At 46.8% G+C, this 17,651-nt stretch overlaps 1 long non-coding RNA gene across 1 annotated transcript; it reads right to left on the bottom strand.

Moving 5' to 3' along the window:
* Nucleotides 1–391: 391 nt before the first annotated feature.
* On the bottom strand, nucleotides 392–17,647 carry LOC144168757 (uncharacterized). Its single transcript, XR_013322223.1, has 3 exons — nucleotides 17,098–17,647; nucleotides 4,624–4,738; nucleotides 392–779 (listed from the first exon to the last, which is right to left on the bottom strand). It is a non-coding gene; the product is annotated as an uncharacterized LOC144168757 (long non-coding RNA).
* Between the last annotated feature and the right edge of the window lie 4 nt (nucleotides 17,648–17,651).

Below are 17,651 nucleotides of genomic sequence, written 5' to 3'. Positions count from 1 at the left end.
GCACTTGAAATGCATAAGAAACATTTATACACGAACTATCATGAATATCCTAGTTGACCTTTGGCTAGACTCCTGCTTCAATGCCTGCGTGAAGGAACAGTATACATTACAGTTTACAGCCAGTTCAACAGTGTTACAGAGTCATTGAACCCCCATGTAAAAAATTTGTGCCTGACACTCATAAGACGAGGTACCTCACATGAGCCTTTTGGGCTGAAAATGTTTCACACCATAATTTTTGCATGATATCAGAAGTTCATGCTTTGAGGTGAGCCGAAGAAAGGCAGCCTTCCTATGTATCCACTCTAACACAGATTCATAAATATCGACATAAACCGAAGAAACAAGAATTAGTCTAACACAAAAATAAGTTGTGAAATATCAATAACTCTTTATTAGAATGGCAGTGAGCAAAAAATTACAACACAAGCAAAAAATGTGGCTGCATTTTCTTTTGAACTGGGTACAGCGTCAACAGCTTCCTAAGCCACTAGGGCACTTGCAGCATTCACCTCATTTTCATTAACGTGACAAGTTTCAATGAATGCCTCCAAACAAGAATAAAATGGTCGTTCAAGTTTTGATAGCATTAAAAACAGAGATGTGCAGAAGGTCATTTTAAAATAATCATGAAATTCTGTGTGGTAACATCACTGGGCTGCAGGTCCCTCTTCAGCATTCTTCAATGCAGACAGCACCTGATCACCATGAGGGAATAGAAGTTGATCCGTGTGTCGCTCTGGCCAGGAAACACAGGATGGTGGCAGGACATTGGCAGCCTGCGAAGGAAAGACATTCTTATTTAGGAGGAGCATTTCTACACTAGGTTCCTAATTAGATCAAATCTGTTCCTCGGTCGAGTCGTAATTAGGCAGCCTGCATGTTGCTAGGCAGCTTGCAAGAAGCTGCGACACACACTGACCAACGTAAAAGATACGCTTCCACATGGGCGTCGGAACAGGGGGAGTGACGGCTCCCCCTATTGTACAAATGGGGGAGCACGGCTCCCCCAGTCAAAGAGCAGCCATAGACTTTCGCTGAGCCTCAGACGGTTCTGGGAAAGTTGGTTTATTCCCAGAAGATTTGAAGGATCAGACGAAATTCGCTTCAAATCGCAGCCTTGGGGCCGTCCACCACCTGCGCTTAACCTTCGTTAGCCACGCGCCTGACGCGGGTAGCCGGACATTTTCGAGGTACTCCCCCAGGCCGAGCGAATCACTGAACGGTGGGCCAAGGGAGTAGCCTCAAGTTGCCCAGGCTCAACCTGAAGGAAAACCGAGCGACACTCTTGCGTCAGAGCGGTGAGCCGGCAGTTTGTCGAGGACGGTGTGCAACGAGCTGTTCCCACACGGTAGAGTAGAAAGGTGTATCAAATCATGATCTGGCATTTTGCACTACCCCTGTAAGTTCCCTGTTAGTGTTTTCATATGTTTCAAGAGCGTGCAGTGCTTTTCTGTACCTCGATACATAAAATATTTAGATTTAGCATTGTGCGTGCTACCGTCGCCCTGTAGAGGGTACTGAAGCCATCAAAACAATAGCGGTCTTTCTGACTGCTCTCCAGCACCTGCGATGTTGGATAAAAATTTGATTGGATTTTGTATGGTTTATTCATTTAGTCTTGTCATCGGGAATACTGCGCATGCATGAATCCTCAAGGAAAATAAATGACGATGATGATTATGCGAATGATGATGATGGAGACTATATTAGGGATCCCTATCAGAAAATAGTTCCGACGACTCTGCGCTTCCATAGGAAAAATATTCCCGCAGGTCCCCTGTACAAACTTCAACTCCGCGTGCAAAGGTGAAACAGGCTGCTTTCGAAAGCTCCACTGTTTAAGCAGCCCTGTTATGATGTAAAAACAAATAAGGTGTTACGAAATGTCCTCACCGAGCATCCAGAGCTGACACCGCATGAGATAGACTGGGGAAAAGTCTAAAAACCATGTGGTCAATGTTCTCATTAATACTATTATGTCTGTGTATGCGTTAAACCTTGAAGTGACCGTGTGCTGGGTGCCAGGGCACTATGGGATTGCAGGTAATGAGACCGAATACCGAATGGCTGCCGCTGCTGCACTTACTACAGTCGACATACCCTACCAGAATACCTTACACCGACCAAGTCACACAGCAGACAACACCTTTGCACAACATGGCAAGCACACTGGAATGAACAGACAACTACACGTTGTAAAGCCACTGTCGGGAGCATACACCACTGACACACACAACATACAATGAAGTAACCCAGGCTCGATTACAGATAGGCCACACACATGCAACACACTCCCACCTGCTCACGGGATCCCCAACACCCATGTGCAGCGTGGTAATTCAATGCAAGGCACTTGACACAACACGAGACAAACACTTCCCAAAACTATACAGATAACACATCCTGTTTCACCCATCATGTTTTTTAGGAGACGAGCCCATGTTTTCCATCAAGCGTGTTTTTAAGTTTGTCATAGATACCAATTTTTAGATGCCGAGCACCTCTTGCTGGGGGCGATGTTCCGCGTCCGTGCCCCGTCCGCAGCACCTCTGATGATGACTGGGACCAAAGAAACAATTCATCACGAGATAGCTTCGCTTTCAACCACCGTCGTCATCTTCCCGTAGGGGAACCACCGAAGAAGAAGAAGGAGAAGCCAAAGCTGCGAAGAGAAGGGCGTGTACGTTGCTCTCAGCCGGTGCACCAACGTCAACAACCTTTACCTCACCAACGCTGACAGAGACTACCGATTCTACCGCAGAGACGCAAACATCGAAAAGAACATGATGGGCGAGTTTCGGCGCCTCGAGAACCACCGCCTACTCATACTAACACAACAGTACTTGCGTGCCTTTGCCACCGGTGTGGACCCGGACGCAGAATTCCCTCTGGCGCTACTAAACACTAGATTACTCAACATAACGGCAACACAATGGAACCACACGGAACCCCCATGATGCTTCGGTGATGGTTCCCCACGGGAAGATGGTGTAATTTTTACATCTCATCTCTTTTCATGCATCATGACAACCTGCATCTTTATTAGCTTGTGTTTTACTTCGTTTATTTTTACTGAAATGCTTCAGTTTTACTTTCATGTCACTGAAATAGACTAACCATCCTTTGGCGCTATTTGCCCTCACTCGGCCTTGCGCCATAAAAAATCCGAACATCATCATTAAACTGGGGAAATGCACACATCACCACCATGGAGAAGATTTTGACCAAAAATATAAACTTTGAATCGCTAATAATACAAACCACGCCTCACACCCATATTCGCAATATTGGAACCCTGCACACCATGTTTGTATAGTGCCTACGTCAGGTTTTAAAGTCTCCTAAGGCCTTTTTTTTCTCTGCAGTAAATTCATTGTGAACGAGGCTCCGTGTGGTAACTGAACTAAATTTTTAAAATTTGAAGTCTTAAATTTTTCAGTTTTTTATTCTTTGGTCGGTGCCTTCTTTCTCGTTGAAATGCACCGTCCCCACCAGACGGGCATCTATCAAACCCACGACTTTAATCTTAAATGAAGGTGGCCCTGCCAGCTAGTGAGTAAAGACAGAAGACAAAAGTGGATGAACCGCATTGTAGAAGCATTCACACCCGCAGTTTGGAAGACACGTACCACAAAAGGTACTATAAGTAAAATTGCACTGAACGCAGGTGCCTGATAACGTACAGGTGAAACTGCAAGCAATGCATTACACATGCGAATGCAGATCCCCCTCCGCCTTCCCTGTGGCCCACCTTGACCGATGGCAGACCGACCACTGAGGTGACTTCGATCTTTGTACATGCTGCTTGGTCCATCAACTGACATTATGTGCGGCAACAGCTTGCTTAATTTGATTCATCGTATAGACAATTCATAACTGTGAAAATCAGATTTATGCTTGACCTCTTGCAATGTAATCACACTTTTTGCTATTAACAGCCATGGCATGCTACACTTGTACCTTTATTTCTAGTTGGTAGAGCACACTTTGAACAGTGAGCTGTTTTGTGCGGTCACTGGCTGCTTGGGTTCCGTAAAGGACAATGAATTTTCTTGAAGATAGGTCATCTGACCCCTTCGCAGAACCAACAAAGAATTGAGGTGCCAATCAAGAGTAGAAGCCGTGTAAGCACTACAGTAAGTTAGGTCACTAACTATGACAGTGAAAGCTCCATGAATGCCTATATGCCCCCAAACTTTTTTCTAGGCAGTTATGAATACAGGTTGCAAAAAAGAAAACTGAGCTGCCAGTCAGCATTTCAAAATGAAACCACGAGTGAGATTAAATGTTTTTGTTCATACCTCGAACAGGTCAAGATGGTAAACAAATGTGTACAATGGTGCCAAAAAACGTTGAAACTTAGTGACTAACTAAGGCTAAGGGGCTAGGTGATTTTTTCCAAAATCAAGAAATAAAAGCTTCAAGTTTAAACGTTAAAGGCTCCTAAAAGGCTCCTAAAAAGGTAAAAAGGCTCCTGAAAGGTTAAAGGTTACTACAGGCTAAAGGTTACTAGCTTGTGAATGATTTCCTAATAATTATTACAGGCCCCTGTACTTCTGCTATTAAGCATTCACATATCGCTCAACTCTGGTAGCTTCACAAATATGTCTGGACTATTACACTGTGTCGAACAGAGCTGGCAAGCGTATCCTTGCTCCTTGTCATTCTTGTCCTCGTCATCCTGGCTCCTTGTCATCGCACTGCAAGTCCTGAAGAGTTCTGGCAATCTAGAAGTCTAAAAACAAGATAACACATAATTAACAGACAAGAAAGCAATGGAGCTGGTTGGTTGCATAATAGCTGAAGGCATTAAAAGAAACAAATACAAATCCGCCTTTGCTTTGACAATGTTTTTGCCTAAGCATTTACGGCCTGCAATTCTTCACGAGCCGTATTGACATTCCTCACTAATGCCACAAATAGGTCTCACACATCACAAAAACCTTGCATGCACATCAGTGATTTTGTCAGCAATCAGCATCACAAGTGTAGCTGCAAAGATGACAATACCGACTATCGGAGCTGGGCACGAGGGATTTTCTTTGCAATTTTGGAATTGCACATTGGGGCTTGGGGTGCGGCCTGATCCCGGCGACCATTGCCGGTAACGCACTCCCTCACCAGAGCAGGATTGGCCACCCCGGTGTAGTGACGGCCACAACCTCCCATGAATACGCCAATTAATCCACGGCCCTCAGTCCCCAGCGGCTGCGAAGCTATTGACCACGGCGGCGGTCAGACCTGTGACGTAGCAGAGGGTGCTAAGAATACCTGGACCCGGGCAGGCCGCCATTGGAAACTGAACCTGGCAACGTTTAACACGCGAACCCTATCTAGTGAAGCGAGTCTAGGCGTGTTGTTCGAGGAATTAAAATGGTTGCAGCGCAGAAACGACGACGGACGAGTAAGGAACAGACGGGACGAGCGCTAACTTTCAACTACTTTATCTGAGAAAACACATGTAATATACACCGGTCAGGAATGAAAAAACCCATAAGCAAGTAATCGCTAAAAGTGCACACACGCAAGTGCACAAAACACACGTGGCACTAGGTAATCATCGCCGACATGAAAAGTCACGCAGGAAGCCCAATTCTTTATGCGTCAGAGCCACTGAAGGCGCACTTACACTGTGTTCCTTCAGCCTGGCTATCTCGGCAGCTTCGATAATCTCCCGAACCGTCTTGTCTTTGTGCCTGGCCAAAATGCGGGTGCGTGTAAAATCGGGAATGCAGCCACAGTCACGGCAGTGGATACCGAGGTGGCCACTCACGGCACGAGTCACGTTGTAATCATGCTCGCGGAGCCTGTCGTTCGTGCAGCGGCCCGTCTGACCCACATACTCCTTATCGCAAATCACAAACCCCTTATCGCGGACCAAGGGAATCGAGTAGACGACGCCCTGGTTGCACTCGACAAATCCATTCTTGTGATTAACAGAGCAGGATTGGGGTTCCCTCGTGCCTCCATTGAGGCGTTTGCAAAGCTCCCCCAATTTGTTAGGTGCGGAGAACACGACATTGACGTTCCCACGTCTTCCTACCTTTTTGAGGCGGTGGGACACGTCATGAATGTATGGGATGACCACTACCTTTTTCCTATCTTTTTCGGTTAGGTCCCCCTGACTAGGCACTTTGCTCAACTGCTTCTTCAAGCGCTCGGCAACAGACACGGCCAGATTTGTAGGATACCCCGCTGACGACAAGCGGTCCACTTGCTGATACAGGCTGGTACGCATAGCATGGTGGCAGGATTTCTTCAAAGCATTGCCTAAACACAAGTTAGCAACACCCCTCTTAACAAGTTTGGAGTGCGCCGACTTGTAAGGCAGTAACGGTTTGTTTGCCCTAGGCTCATACTTCCAGCAAACGTGGCCTCTGCAAAACGTGAGCGTCAGATCCAGGAACCTGATCGAGCCATTCTCAGGCACCTCGTGGGTGACCTCCAAAGGCTCAAGGCACTGCCGAAAGCTCCTGAGCACATCGAGTACGAAGTCATGTGGAGGGTGTAGCCCAGTGTCACACAGAATCAGATAGTCATCCACGTAGCGAAACACTTTCCGAACACAAGTGCCCTCCAAAGTGCGCGCGAGAACTCTGTCCTTCTCTGCTAGAAACAGGTCGCTCAAGACTGGCGCTAGGCATGAGCCGATGCAAACGCCTGTTTTTTGAAGGTAGACGCACCCATCATACATTACACACGTGGATTTCAGGTACAGGCCCAGCAGCTCCAGAAAGCCCTGCACTGACACACCGCACGCATTCTGAAACGCGATTGCACCATATGAGTCGATACTATTCTCGACGCACTCCAACAACTCACGTTGAGGTATAGAGTAGCTGCTGGGCCTGTACCTGAAATCCACGTGTGTAATGTATGATGGGTGCGTCTACCTTCAAAAAACAGGCGTTTGCATCGGCTCATGCCTAGCGCCAGTCTTGAGCGACCTGTTTCTAGCAGAGAAGGACAGAGTTCTCGCGCGCACTTTGGAAGGCACTTGTGTTCGGAAAGTGTTTCGCTACGTGGATGACTATCTGATTCTGTGTGACACTGGGCTACACCCTCCACATGACTTCGTACTCGATGTGCTCAGGAGCTTTCGGCAGTGCCTTGAGCCTTTGGAGGTCACCCACGAGGTGCCTGAGAATGGCTCGATCAGGTTCCTGGATCTGACGCTCACGTTTTGCAGAGGCCACGTTTGCTGGAAGTATGAGCCTAGGGCAAACAAACCGTTACTGCCTTACAAGTCTGCGCACTCCAAACTTGTTAAGAGGGGTGTTGCTAACTTGTGTTTAGGCAATGCTTTGAAGAAATCCTGCCACCATGCTATGCGTACCAGCCTGTATCAGCAAGTGGACCGCTTGTCGTCAGCGGGGTATCCTACAAATCTGGTCGTGTCTGTTGCCGAGCGCTTGAAGAAGCAGTTGAGCAAAGTGCCTAGTTAGGGGGACCTAACCGAAAAAGATAGGAAAAAGGTAGTGGTCATCCCATACATTCATGACGTGTCCCACCGCCTCAAAAAGGTAGGAAGACGTGGGAACGTCAATGTCGTGTTCTCCGCACCTAACAAATTGGGGGCGCTTTGCAAACGCGTCAATGGAGGCACGAGGGAACCCCAATCCTGCTCTGTTAATCACAAGAATAGATTTGTCGAGTGCAACCAGGGCGTCGTCTACTCGATTCCCTTGGTCCGCGATAAGGGGTTTGTGATTTGCGATAAGGAGTATGTGGGTCAGACGGGCCGCTGCACGAACGACAGGCTCCGCGAGCATGATTACAACGTGACTCGTGCCGTGAGTGGCCACCTCGGTATCCACTGCCGTGACTGTGGCTGCATTCCCGATTTTACACGCACCCGCATTTTGGCCAGGCACAAAGACAAGACGGTTCGGGAGATTATCGAAGCTGCCGAGATAGCCAGGCTGAAGGAACACTGTGTAAGTGCGCCTTCAGTGGCTCTGACGCATAAAGAATTGGACTTCCTGCGTGACTTTTCATGTCGGCGATGATTACCTAGTGCCACGTGTGTTTTGTGCACTTGCGTGTGTGCACTTTTAGCGATTACTTGCTTATGGGTTTTTTCATTCCTGACCGGTGTATATTACATGTGTTTTCTCAGATAAAGTAGTTGAAAGTTAGCGCTCGTCCCGTCTGTTCCTTACTCGTCCGTCGTCGTTTCTGCGCTGCAACCATTTTAACTATGTACCAACAAGCCCAACTGGTTCTCAATGAGGAATTAAAGGGCATTAAATGGGATGTTATAGGACTTAGTGAGGTTAGGAGGACGGGTGAAGCCTTTACTGTGCTGAAAAATGGACACGTGCTAGGTTACCGTGGTCTAGTGGACAGAAGAGAACTGGGAGCGGGATTTCTTGTGAATAAAAGCATAGCTGGCAACATGGAAGAATACTATAGCATTAACGAAAGGGTAGCAGGTCTTGTAATTAGGCTCAATAAGAGGTACAAGCTCAAGGTGGTACAGGGCTATGCCCCAACATCTAGCCACGACGACCAGGTAGTGGAACGCTTCTATGAAGATGTGGAATCGGCAATGGCTAAAGTAAAAACACAGTATACCGTAGTTACGGGGGACTTCAATGCTAAAGTAGGCAAGAATCAGTCTGGAGATAAGGCGGTTGGGAACTATGGTCTGGGCTGTAGAAATAGCAGGGGGGACCTACTAGTTGAGTTTGCAGAACGGAATAACCTTCGCATAATGAATACCTTCTTCTGTAAACGGGAGAGTCGGAAGTGGACGAGGAGGAGCCCGAATGGCGACCATAAAAATGAAATAGACTTCATATTATGCGATAACCCTGGCTTCGTGAAGGATGTGGAAGTGCTCGGAAGGGTAAGGTGTAGTGACCACCGTAGGGTAAGATCCCGAATTAAGCTAGATTTGAGGAGGGACCATAGCAAGCTAGTACGAAAAAAGGCGATTAACGAACTAACAGTAAGGCGTAAAGTAGAAGAATTCAGGATCGCACTATAGGACCGATATTCAGCTCTTACCGAGGAAGCCGAGCTTACGACACAGGAAGCCAGCGACAACCTTACACGCATTATCAGGGAGTGTGCAGTAGAAGTCGGGGGCACGATGGCTAGACAGGATACTGGTAAACTTTCCCAGGAGACGAAAGATTTAATTAGGAAACGGCAAACCATGATAACCTACACCCCAGCTGACAGAATAGAACTAGCGGAGCTTTCGAAGTTAATCAAAAAGCGGAAGACAGCTGAAATACGGAAGTATAATATGGAGAGGATTGAATACGCTGTAAAGCACGGAGCTAGCCTGAAAGCGGTGAAGAGGCGTCTTGGCGTGGGGAAAAACCAGATGTATGCACTTAAAGATAAGCAAGGCAATGTGTTCACAAATAGGGATAAAATAGTCACAGTGGCCGAGGAGTTCTATAGGGACCTGTACAGTAGCAGGGACATGCAGGATAATGCTGAACGAAAAAGTAGTTCAGAGGAGATAGGCATCCCACCAGTAACGACCGAAGAAGTAAGGAAGGCTTTGAAAGAAATGAAAGGGGGCAAAGCACCAGGTGAGGATCATATAACAGCAGACCTCTTGAAAGATGGCGGAGAAATTGTACTTGAAAAACTGGCAAACCTGTATACGAAATGCCTAAATAACGGAACTGTACCGGAATCTTGGAAGAACGCGAACATCATCCTAATTCATAAGAAAGGTGACATGAAGGACTTGAGAAACTACAGGCCGATCAGCTTACTGTCAGTCGTCTACAAGGTACTTACTAAGGTAATCGCTCACAGAATTTCTGCAACCTTAGATTTCAGTCAACCTAAAGAACAAGCATGGTTCCGTAAAGGTTATTCAACAATGTACCATATTCACACGATCAATCAGGTGATAGAGAAGTGCGCTGAGTATACTGAACCCCTATATATAACCTTCATAGATTATGAGAAAGCATTTTACTCGGTTGAAACCCTAGCAGTCATTCAGGCATTACGAAACCAGGGTGTAGATGAGCATTATGTAAAAATACTAGAAAATATCTACAAGGGGTCCACAGCAACCATCATCCTCCATAAGGAGAGCAATAAAATACCTATAAAGAAGGGCGTGAGACAAGGAGACGCAATCTCTCCAATGTTATTCACAGCATGTTTACAAGAAGTATTCAAAACGTTGGATTGGAAACAGGTGGGAGTAAGGGTTAATGGAGAATACCTCAGAAACCTCATATTTGCTGATGACGTTGCCTTGGTAAGCAACTCGAGGGACGAATTGCAAAGCATGCTTTCCTCACTGGGGGCACAGAGTAGAACCGTGGGCCTGAAAATTAATATGCAGAAAACTAAAATAATGATCAGTAACGTCGGGACAGCACAGCGGTTTGAGATAGGTGGCGAGGCAGTGAAAGTCGTAAGCCAATATATCTACTTAAGCCAAGTGGTGACCCCAGATCCCAACCATGAGGCAGAGATAATTAGAAGGATCAGAATGGGGTGGAGTGCATACGGCAGGCATTCTCAGATAATGAATGGCAGCCTTCCATTGTCCTTGAAGAAGAAAGTGTATGACAGCTGCATCTTACCGGTACTCACCTACGGGGCAGAAGCTTGGAGGCTCACTAAGAGGGTTCAACTTAAATTGAGAACGATTCAGCGGGCAATGGAGCGGAAAATGATAGGTGTAACATTAAGGGACGAGAAGAGAGCGGGGTGGGTCAGGGAACAAACGCGTGTTAAGGACATACTAGTAGAAATTAAGAAGAAATGGATGTGGGCCGGGCATGTAATGGGAAGGCAAGATAACCGTTGGTCGTTAAGGGTAACCGAGTGGATCCCTAGAGAAGGCAAGCGTTGCAGGGGCGACAGAAAGTTAGATGGGCAGATGAGATCAAGAGGTGGTTTGCAGGGATAAATATGTCACAGTTGGCACAGGACCGCGGTAATTGGAGAAATATGGGAGAGGCCTTTGCCCTGCAGTGGGCGTAGACAGGCTGGTGATGATGATGATGATGAATCATTTACCATTTAGCCCTCTCAGAAGGCTGCAACTTTCACATGCAAGTAATGGGCCTTGGTAGTCCAAATAATTGCTACTAGCTCCACCATATGGCACGTGGTCTACTTAGCCAACACTTCTCTGCACAGATGCATCCTGTTGGCACTCTAAATCGTGCTGAATAAGGCTACCTGCTGTAGCTGAATGCGATACAAGAGTGTATTAATGCTTTTCTGGTCTTGGAACTTCTCAGGCACTCTATGGGAGAGCCGGATACGCTGATTCAATGCAACAGTGGCTGAAAGAATTGGCTGTCAGAGCGCTCACTGCGGTAGAGACAGCACAGGGTGAAGGCTACTCGGTTGGCACTGCCACAAGAAAGTTTGCACGGTCCCTGCCGCATTAGGTGCTTGTGCTCCATGCCTACATTGTTTTGAATGAATAGCTGTCGTTCTAGGTGCAAAGGCATCGCGCTTTTGCATGTTGACTGTGACTGGTATTGAGGATAAGGAAAAGCGCTGTCGTTCTGCCAGGCATGTAAAAGTTGTGTTTGAGAAACCCTTTAAATAAGGCCCGCAGAAAAAAACTTCCACCTCCCTTAATCGCACGTCAGCAGCCCCTAGGCCAACGTAGTGATGAGGGCGCACGAGTTTAATTGGAAGGTTTCGAAAAAAAACTTGTATTGTCGTTGACATGAACACTTAGTGAAATTAGGGTTGCTGTGGGTGACAGACAAGCACAATATTACAGAAAGCAACTGGCCTTCTCATCTGCATTCCTATATCATCACAGCCCTGTTCCTTCCCCCTTTTGTGATATGACGGAAAGACGAACACCTCGAGCTAAGTTAGCAGTACAGACTCACACATGAGGTTAAGAATATGCATCTCTGGCATGGTCGAATATTGATTTGAAGCCGAATACTTGCGCAGGTAACCAGGCTGTGAAGTACCTGAACAACAGTTATCACAAGACATAGCTTGCAAGGAAAAAAGCTTTCTTTTACAAGTAACGCCTACACTCATGAGTGAGTAGTATGCCTGTGATGTCACAACCCCATTCCTTGTCAACACTGTATTCCGCTTTAGAAGATTTCATCTGGGGGTATTCATGCATGCAATAATACAAAATTTATGAAGTGGAGCAGCACACACGCAGTTTTATGAAAAAGTTTAGCACAGTATGCTTAAAGTTCCAGCTCTGGCAACGGCTTGCATCCCGCTACGCTTGTGGCCCCATTAGTGGCAGCACTTGTCCCTACAAAAACCTTTGGCTAAAAGTTTGTGATTAAAAGAGCACCAAAGAACTCTGGTAAGGCATGTAACTGCACAGACATTGCGCCATACTGCTCCATTACCTTTTCTAAAAGAAAACAAGCTACAGCCGAACCAAGCAATTCCTTTCAAGGGGATTGGAAAATGGTTCCACACAGTCAGTTGGCCTCGTGAAATTAGTAACAAATATAAAGTTTTCAAGGAAATGCTCATTGTGTCCTGTACAAACGGACTATATATTAGATGAGCTTTGTTAGCACCTATCAACTATAACAGAAATAAAGTTGCAGGGGCACCCTTGCTTCCCATTAAGAATGCGTGAGCCTTCTCGTTAATTTGTGAAAGCCTGCGTGAGTGCGCACGGTGACACCCTGCCAATGGGAATTGGCAAGAAACTTCTGATGGTTGCTTCCATTGTCGCTGCACAGTCCACCTGAGTGGGCATGCTGTTGGGCCCATAATCATGCTTAAACATTTCGAGGTCTTACGTAGAGCCTACGCTACATCATAGCGACCAAGCTTCACGGGTTTGCAAATACCTTGTTGTAAGGAATGGCCAGCACTGTTTTCACTTCGATATGCCGGCTGCACTGTTCATGCTCCCTACGACCGCACACCCAAAGAAGGCTGCACAATGAAAGCAAGTGTGTCAGGGTTTTTTTTTTGCTATTTCGAAGTGAAAGCTACGGCAGTGGTTGAAGACGGTTTCACTGCAAGCGAAAAATTCGCAAAAAAAAACGAAGTGATGATGGTGCAAACCAGTAACGAATCTGTGGCGGCCGCTTCATTTCATGTGAGAACGGTGCAGCAACAAAGTTCTCACCTCACGCCCTGTCACATGCTTGAAACGTTACCTAGTGTTTGAAATTTTCACTAAGCTTGCTGCCGTACTTTATGGATGAGATTACCCCAACTGGGCGCCCAGCCTCAACCTAGAGTGTTTTGAGGTGAAAGCGCGTACATGCAGTGCCTCTTGTAGGTAATTGTGGGCATCCCACTCTCATCACCTTCGACATTTCCCTAAAGATAAGTGTGTTCTGTGATAACGTACGAAAGCCTTACGTTACGCTAGTTGGGTACACAATTTGACTAATACAAAAACAGTGCAGAGACAAGGATTTAAGAAGTGACAAACTACAGTGCTCTTGTTCGTAACTTCACACTTCCGTGTCTCTATACTGTTTAAATGAAGTCAAAGCGTATTCCGTGACCCTGTTCTGTTTATAAATTCCACTTAGTCTACACCGAAAAAAGAAAGCACTTAAAAATCATTGGTGAAAGGAATCTTTGTTACCCCAAAAGAGGCCGTGTTCGCCAAAGCATCTAAGTATATACCTCACGACTGTTTTCAACCCGCCCCTTCGCATAACCGCTCAGCTTCACTGAGACTTCCCATGGAGGACGGTCACGTGTTCAATGAATGCATCAGAACACTCGCCAGCGCACATCACCATCTCTCACACTTCCCAAGAAGTGCACGGAAAGGTGGCACAATAAAACCAGCGTCTTTCCCCACACGCCACCACAACATAACATTTCGTCGCAGGCTTGAGTGGAGAAATTTTCATAACTCGAACCGCGGTCCTATGAAGCTGCACAAGAAATAAGGAAATCGGTGCACGGGGATGACACTGCACTAGCACGAAGTGAACCGCGTTATCCGAACCACTGTTCATGCAGGTAGAAAAACCGTGCAGGCGAGTGGCCAGTGCATATACTCTACTGGGACGTTCGACCGGAACATACCCTAGTTCGGAGCCGACAGGGAATTTCGATTAGAGGTTTTTGGCTACACGCCGCGAATGGTAATTTTGATAACAGGTTCTAGCAACGGCATCTGGGGACACTGCTATTTTTGCTGAGTCGAGCAATGCGCGAGTTATGCTCACGCATTAACAGTGAGGAAGGAGCAGCTCCAAGGTTGCAAGGATTATTTGTGCCACCAAGTATGGTTGTACCTATAAAAGCAAAATAGAGGCATCTGTTGCACAAGAAGGCTTCAGTATGGCACACCCTTCATATACCACCCTAATATAATTATACTATTTTCTCTGACCTACTGCCTGCACAACCATGCGTTTAGGTGAATTGCGTCTCAAATGTAACCAGCTGGTTCATTCTGCACGGGAAAACAGCGCGAAAAACGAGGACTAACAGTCAGCAGGATACACAGACGTGCACTGCATGATTTTAAGTATGTCTTAACTGCGCCGCGCTTCGTCCCGTCCTTGTGCGCTTTTCCCCTGTCTAAGTTTTAAAACAGCGCGGTTCAAGAAACTATAACCCACTAGCCCCCGTTTTCGCCTTGCTTACCGTCAAACCTTTCCCGCTATTGCGCAAATGCCTGCGGTGATACTGTACTGTACCGTGTCAAACAACGAGCCTGTCTCCTGCGTCACCGCTTACGGCTGCACTGCAGTAGAGAAGCGATTCTCGTGGGTGTGGGGGCTTCAAATCAGACGGGCCCACATGGGTCCATGCGACACGATCAGAGACCCGGGCCTGCCGAGATACGCGCCCGCGCAGTTGTGAGAAATCTTCAGTGAACGGTTGATACGATTCCTCGCCCACTCGAAACGCGAAGTGGCGGAGCAGAGAGATCAGGCCCTACCATTCGTGAGAAGAGAATGGACGTTGCCGCACGAATTTCGGCACCGAATGGAAAGGTACGGCGGGGATAAGAGATACAGGATGTCGCCGATTGTTCCAAGAACCGGCTTGCTCTTCTCTTTTCGTCTAGCTCTTTTTCTACCGGTCAATTCCCTTGCATTCTAAAAACGCCTGCTTTCATAAACGGGTGTGGACTCAGCCATTTTAGGTTTCCTACACCTATGAGCATAAGAAACAATTATAGAGTCGAACTTTTCTCAAATAGGGCAAACCTTTTTTGAACCGATTGCTAATCAAATCACGACGCTGCTGAAACCTGCTTTTTTTTGAAGAAAAAGGGCCATAAGCCGATGCTTTTCTTCAAAAGTTTTCGTTCGAGAGACTCAGCAGGTTGTAAAGGGAGTATTTTTTGAAGACGCGCATTCCAAAGACGCGTACGCTTGTTTGAGCGACAGAAAAGATCAATTCATACCACCAGCAACTTTAAGTATAGTTGGTCGTGATTCATACTGGGTATTCAGAAATCCACCCATAGCCCATAGAGAGCGAGAGGAAACACAATACGCATTTCGTGGTTTCAGCAGCACCCAAGCTGTGGCAAAGACCGAAAAATGCCGGCTTTCAAAAGAGAAAACAGGGCAGGAGCCACGTGCGTTCACTCTTGCTGGGGTGTAGAGTTGCTGCAGAGCTGTGATAATTCCCCTCGCACCCAGGGGCCGGTGTGTCAGCGACCGGGCCCGATAGCTGCGCTTCCCACATAAGATAAGCGCGCGCCTCAGTCTGCACACTCCGCGGTTTGCGGACGTTTGCATTTCTAAAAAAAGCCCCAACAAGCGGCCTTCCAACTCCTTCCCGTCGCTCAAGCTTCTAGCACATTCCCACTGTAATGGGCGTTTACCCTCATGCGGTGGCGCTTGCATTGGTTCGCCACCAGGTTGGTTACAAGGCCCTAGTTTGGGCTACCATACTGCGTGCAATAGCACAGCATACCCGCCGCGTGACTCAGTGGCTAAGGCGTTCTGTTGTGAAGCACGAGGACGCGGGTTCGATTCCCGGCAGCGGCGTCTGCTTTCCTGATAGAAGCGGAAAGCAAAAGCGCCCGTGCGTTCGAGATTTCGGCGCACTTTAAAGATCCCCAGGTGGTTAAAATTAATCCAGAGCCCTCCAGTACGGCCTCATCGCGTGAGTTGCATCGGCGCGTTAAAACCTACAATAAATCAATACCATAGCATGTGACAGGTACCGAGACGCTGTGTGCGCAGACGTGCCCTGTTCTACTGATATTTTGATATGGAAAAAGTTCCAGTAGAATGCGGCAAACATGAATTGGCGTGAACTAGAATCGATCTGCTGGCTTGAAGAAGTCCCTTGGGATTATGGAACGACAGGAAACTTCGCTGTTAATATCAGCCTTCAGTGTTAACAAGAACCTGGCCAATTTTTCTATTCTCGAAACCTGTCCTTAGGGGGGACTCACATGATCAGGTTCCTATGACCCATGGGCTTAAAAAGCATCGTGCGACGATACGAAAAGTTTTACAAATCTATCCAAATGTTCCTAAATGGCTAATTTGTTTCTTTTACAAATACGGTCCATCTTTGCAGAAATAAAAAATGCATTTTATTTTACTTAGCTTTCGTTATATGGCGCTAGGGGTCTTCCATGCGAGAGTTTTATTTTTGTATTTCAGTACAGAAGTTACATATGTTTAAAAAAAGCAAACTAGGCCGTTGTGCACGCGTATATGTACTTTTAGAACTTTTTGCACTTTTGCGGGATGCTTTTTAAGACCCTGGGTCATGAAGCAGTTAGTCCCAATGGAAAGTGAACAACAGGTGAGTCCACCTTGAAACATTACTACCGGAAGTTTTGCTGTTCCTGTAAGGTTTAGTAAAATATTTCCTTGCACTAGTTTTATTCCCGATGTCGATGGTATCACACGTGAAGGCGCTTGAAAATGCGTTTCGAGTGCTACACAGACAGTACTACTTTTCTTCCATAACGAACAAAATGTTAGCCTTAATTATGACAATTTATAGATTCCGGGTTTAAGGGGGGGGGGGGGGGGGGAGGGGTTGCTCCGAAAAGTGGAGCATGCGCCGGGAAAGGGAGCAGCAGCGCCGTATTCCGAGGAAGGTGACGAACGCATTTGTAGAGTTTGAAGGGAACGGCTGAGAAACAGTACCGCTGGAAAGGAGAGAAATGTCATCCGTTTAAAGGCTTACGTGGCGGCGTATGCTGAGAGCTTCATGCATTACACGTCGCTATGGGTGACGACGCCGCGGCCGGGAAGACCGATAAAGTATGCCACAGCAAAAGAGGCTACAGCAGCTCGAAGCGCCGTCGGGAGGCTGTGCATAAAGCTGCAGCAGCGGCCCGACGCGAGCAAATCAACGTGACAGTTGAGCACAAAGTTCAGCTCAAAGTTCAAATGGAGCGTGCGCTTTTGCTCCACATTCTTCGAAAGTTCCAAGCATCCCCGTGGCCTTATATTGTGTGCGGTGTTTGAATAAAAAAATCTGTCGCCTAAAATAAATAAAAATATATTGTTTTATAAACATTCACTTATGAAAGATAGCGCCAACCTCCACGAGACAAATATTCGGCTGCTGAAAGAAAACGGAGGTGTCCTAAAACACGAAATGCCAAAAGGCAAAAAGCTAAAGATCTTAAAAATCATCATCGTCATCGTAGTCGATTGCATTGAGCCGCCGCACCTTCAGAACGTTCCCGCAACCTCTGCTAATCACGCATCCTAGAAAACAGCGTTTGGAGCCAG

This window comes from Haemaphysalis longicornis, unplaced genomic scaffold (assembly GCF_048455015.1).
Source record: "Haemaphysalis longicornis isolate Haplotype H1 unplaced genomic scaffold, Haemaphysalis longicornis Haplotype H1 scaffold_2, whole genome shotgun sequence".
Lineage (NCBI taxonomy): Eukaryota > Metazoa > Arthropoda > Arachnida > Ixodida > Ixodidae > Haemaphysalis > Haemaphysalis longicornis.
This window is presented reverse-complemented; position numbering and strand designations above follow the sequence as displayed.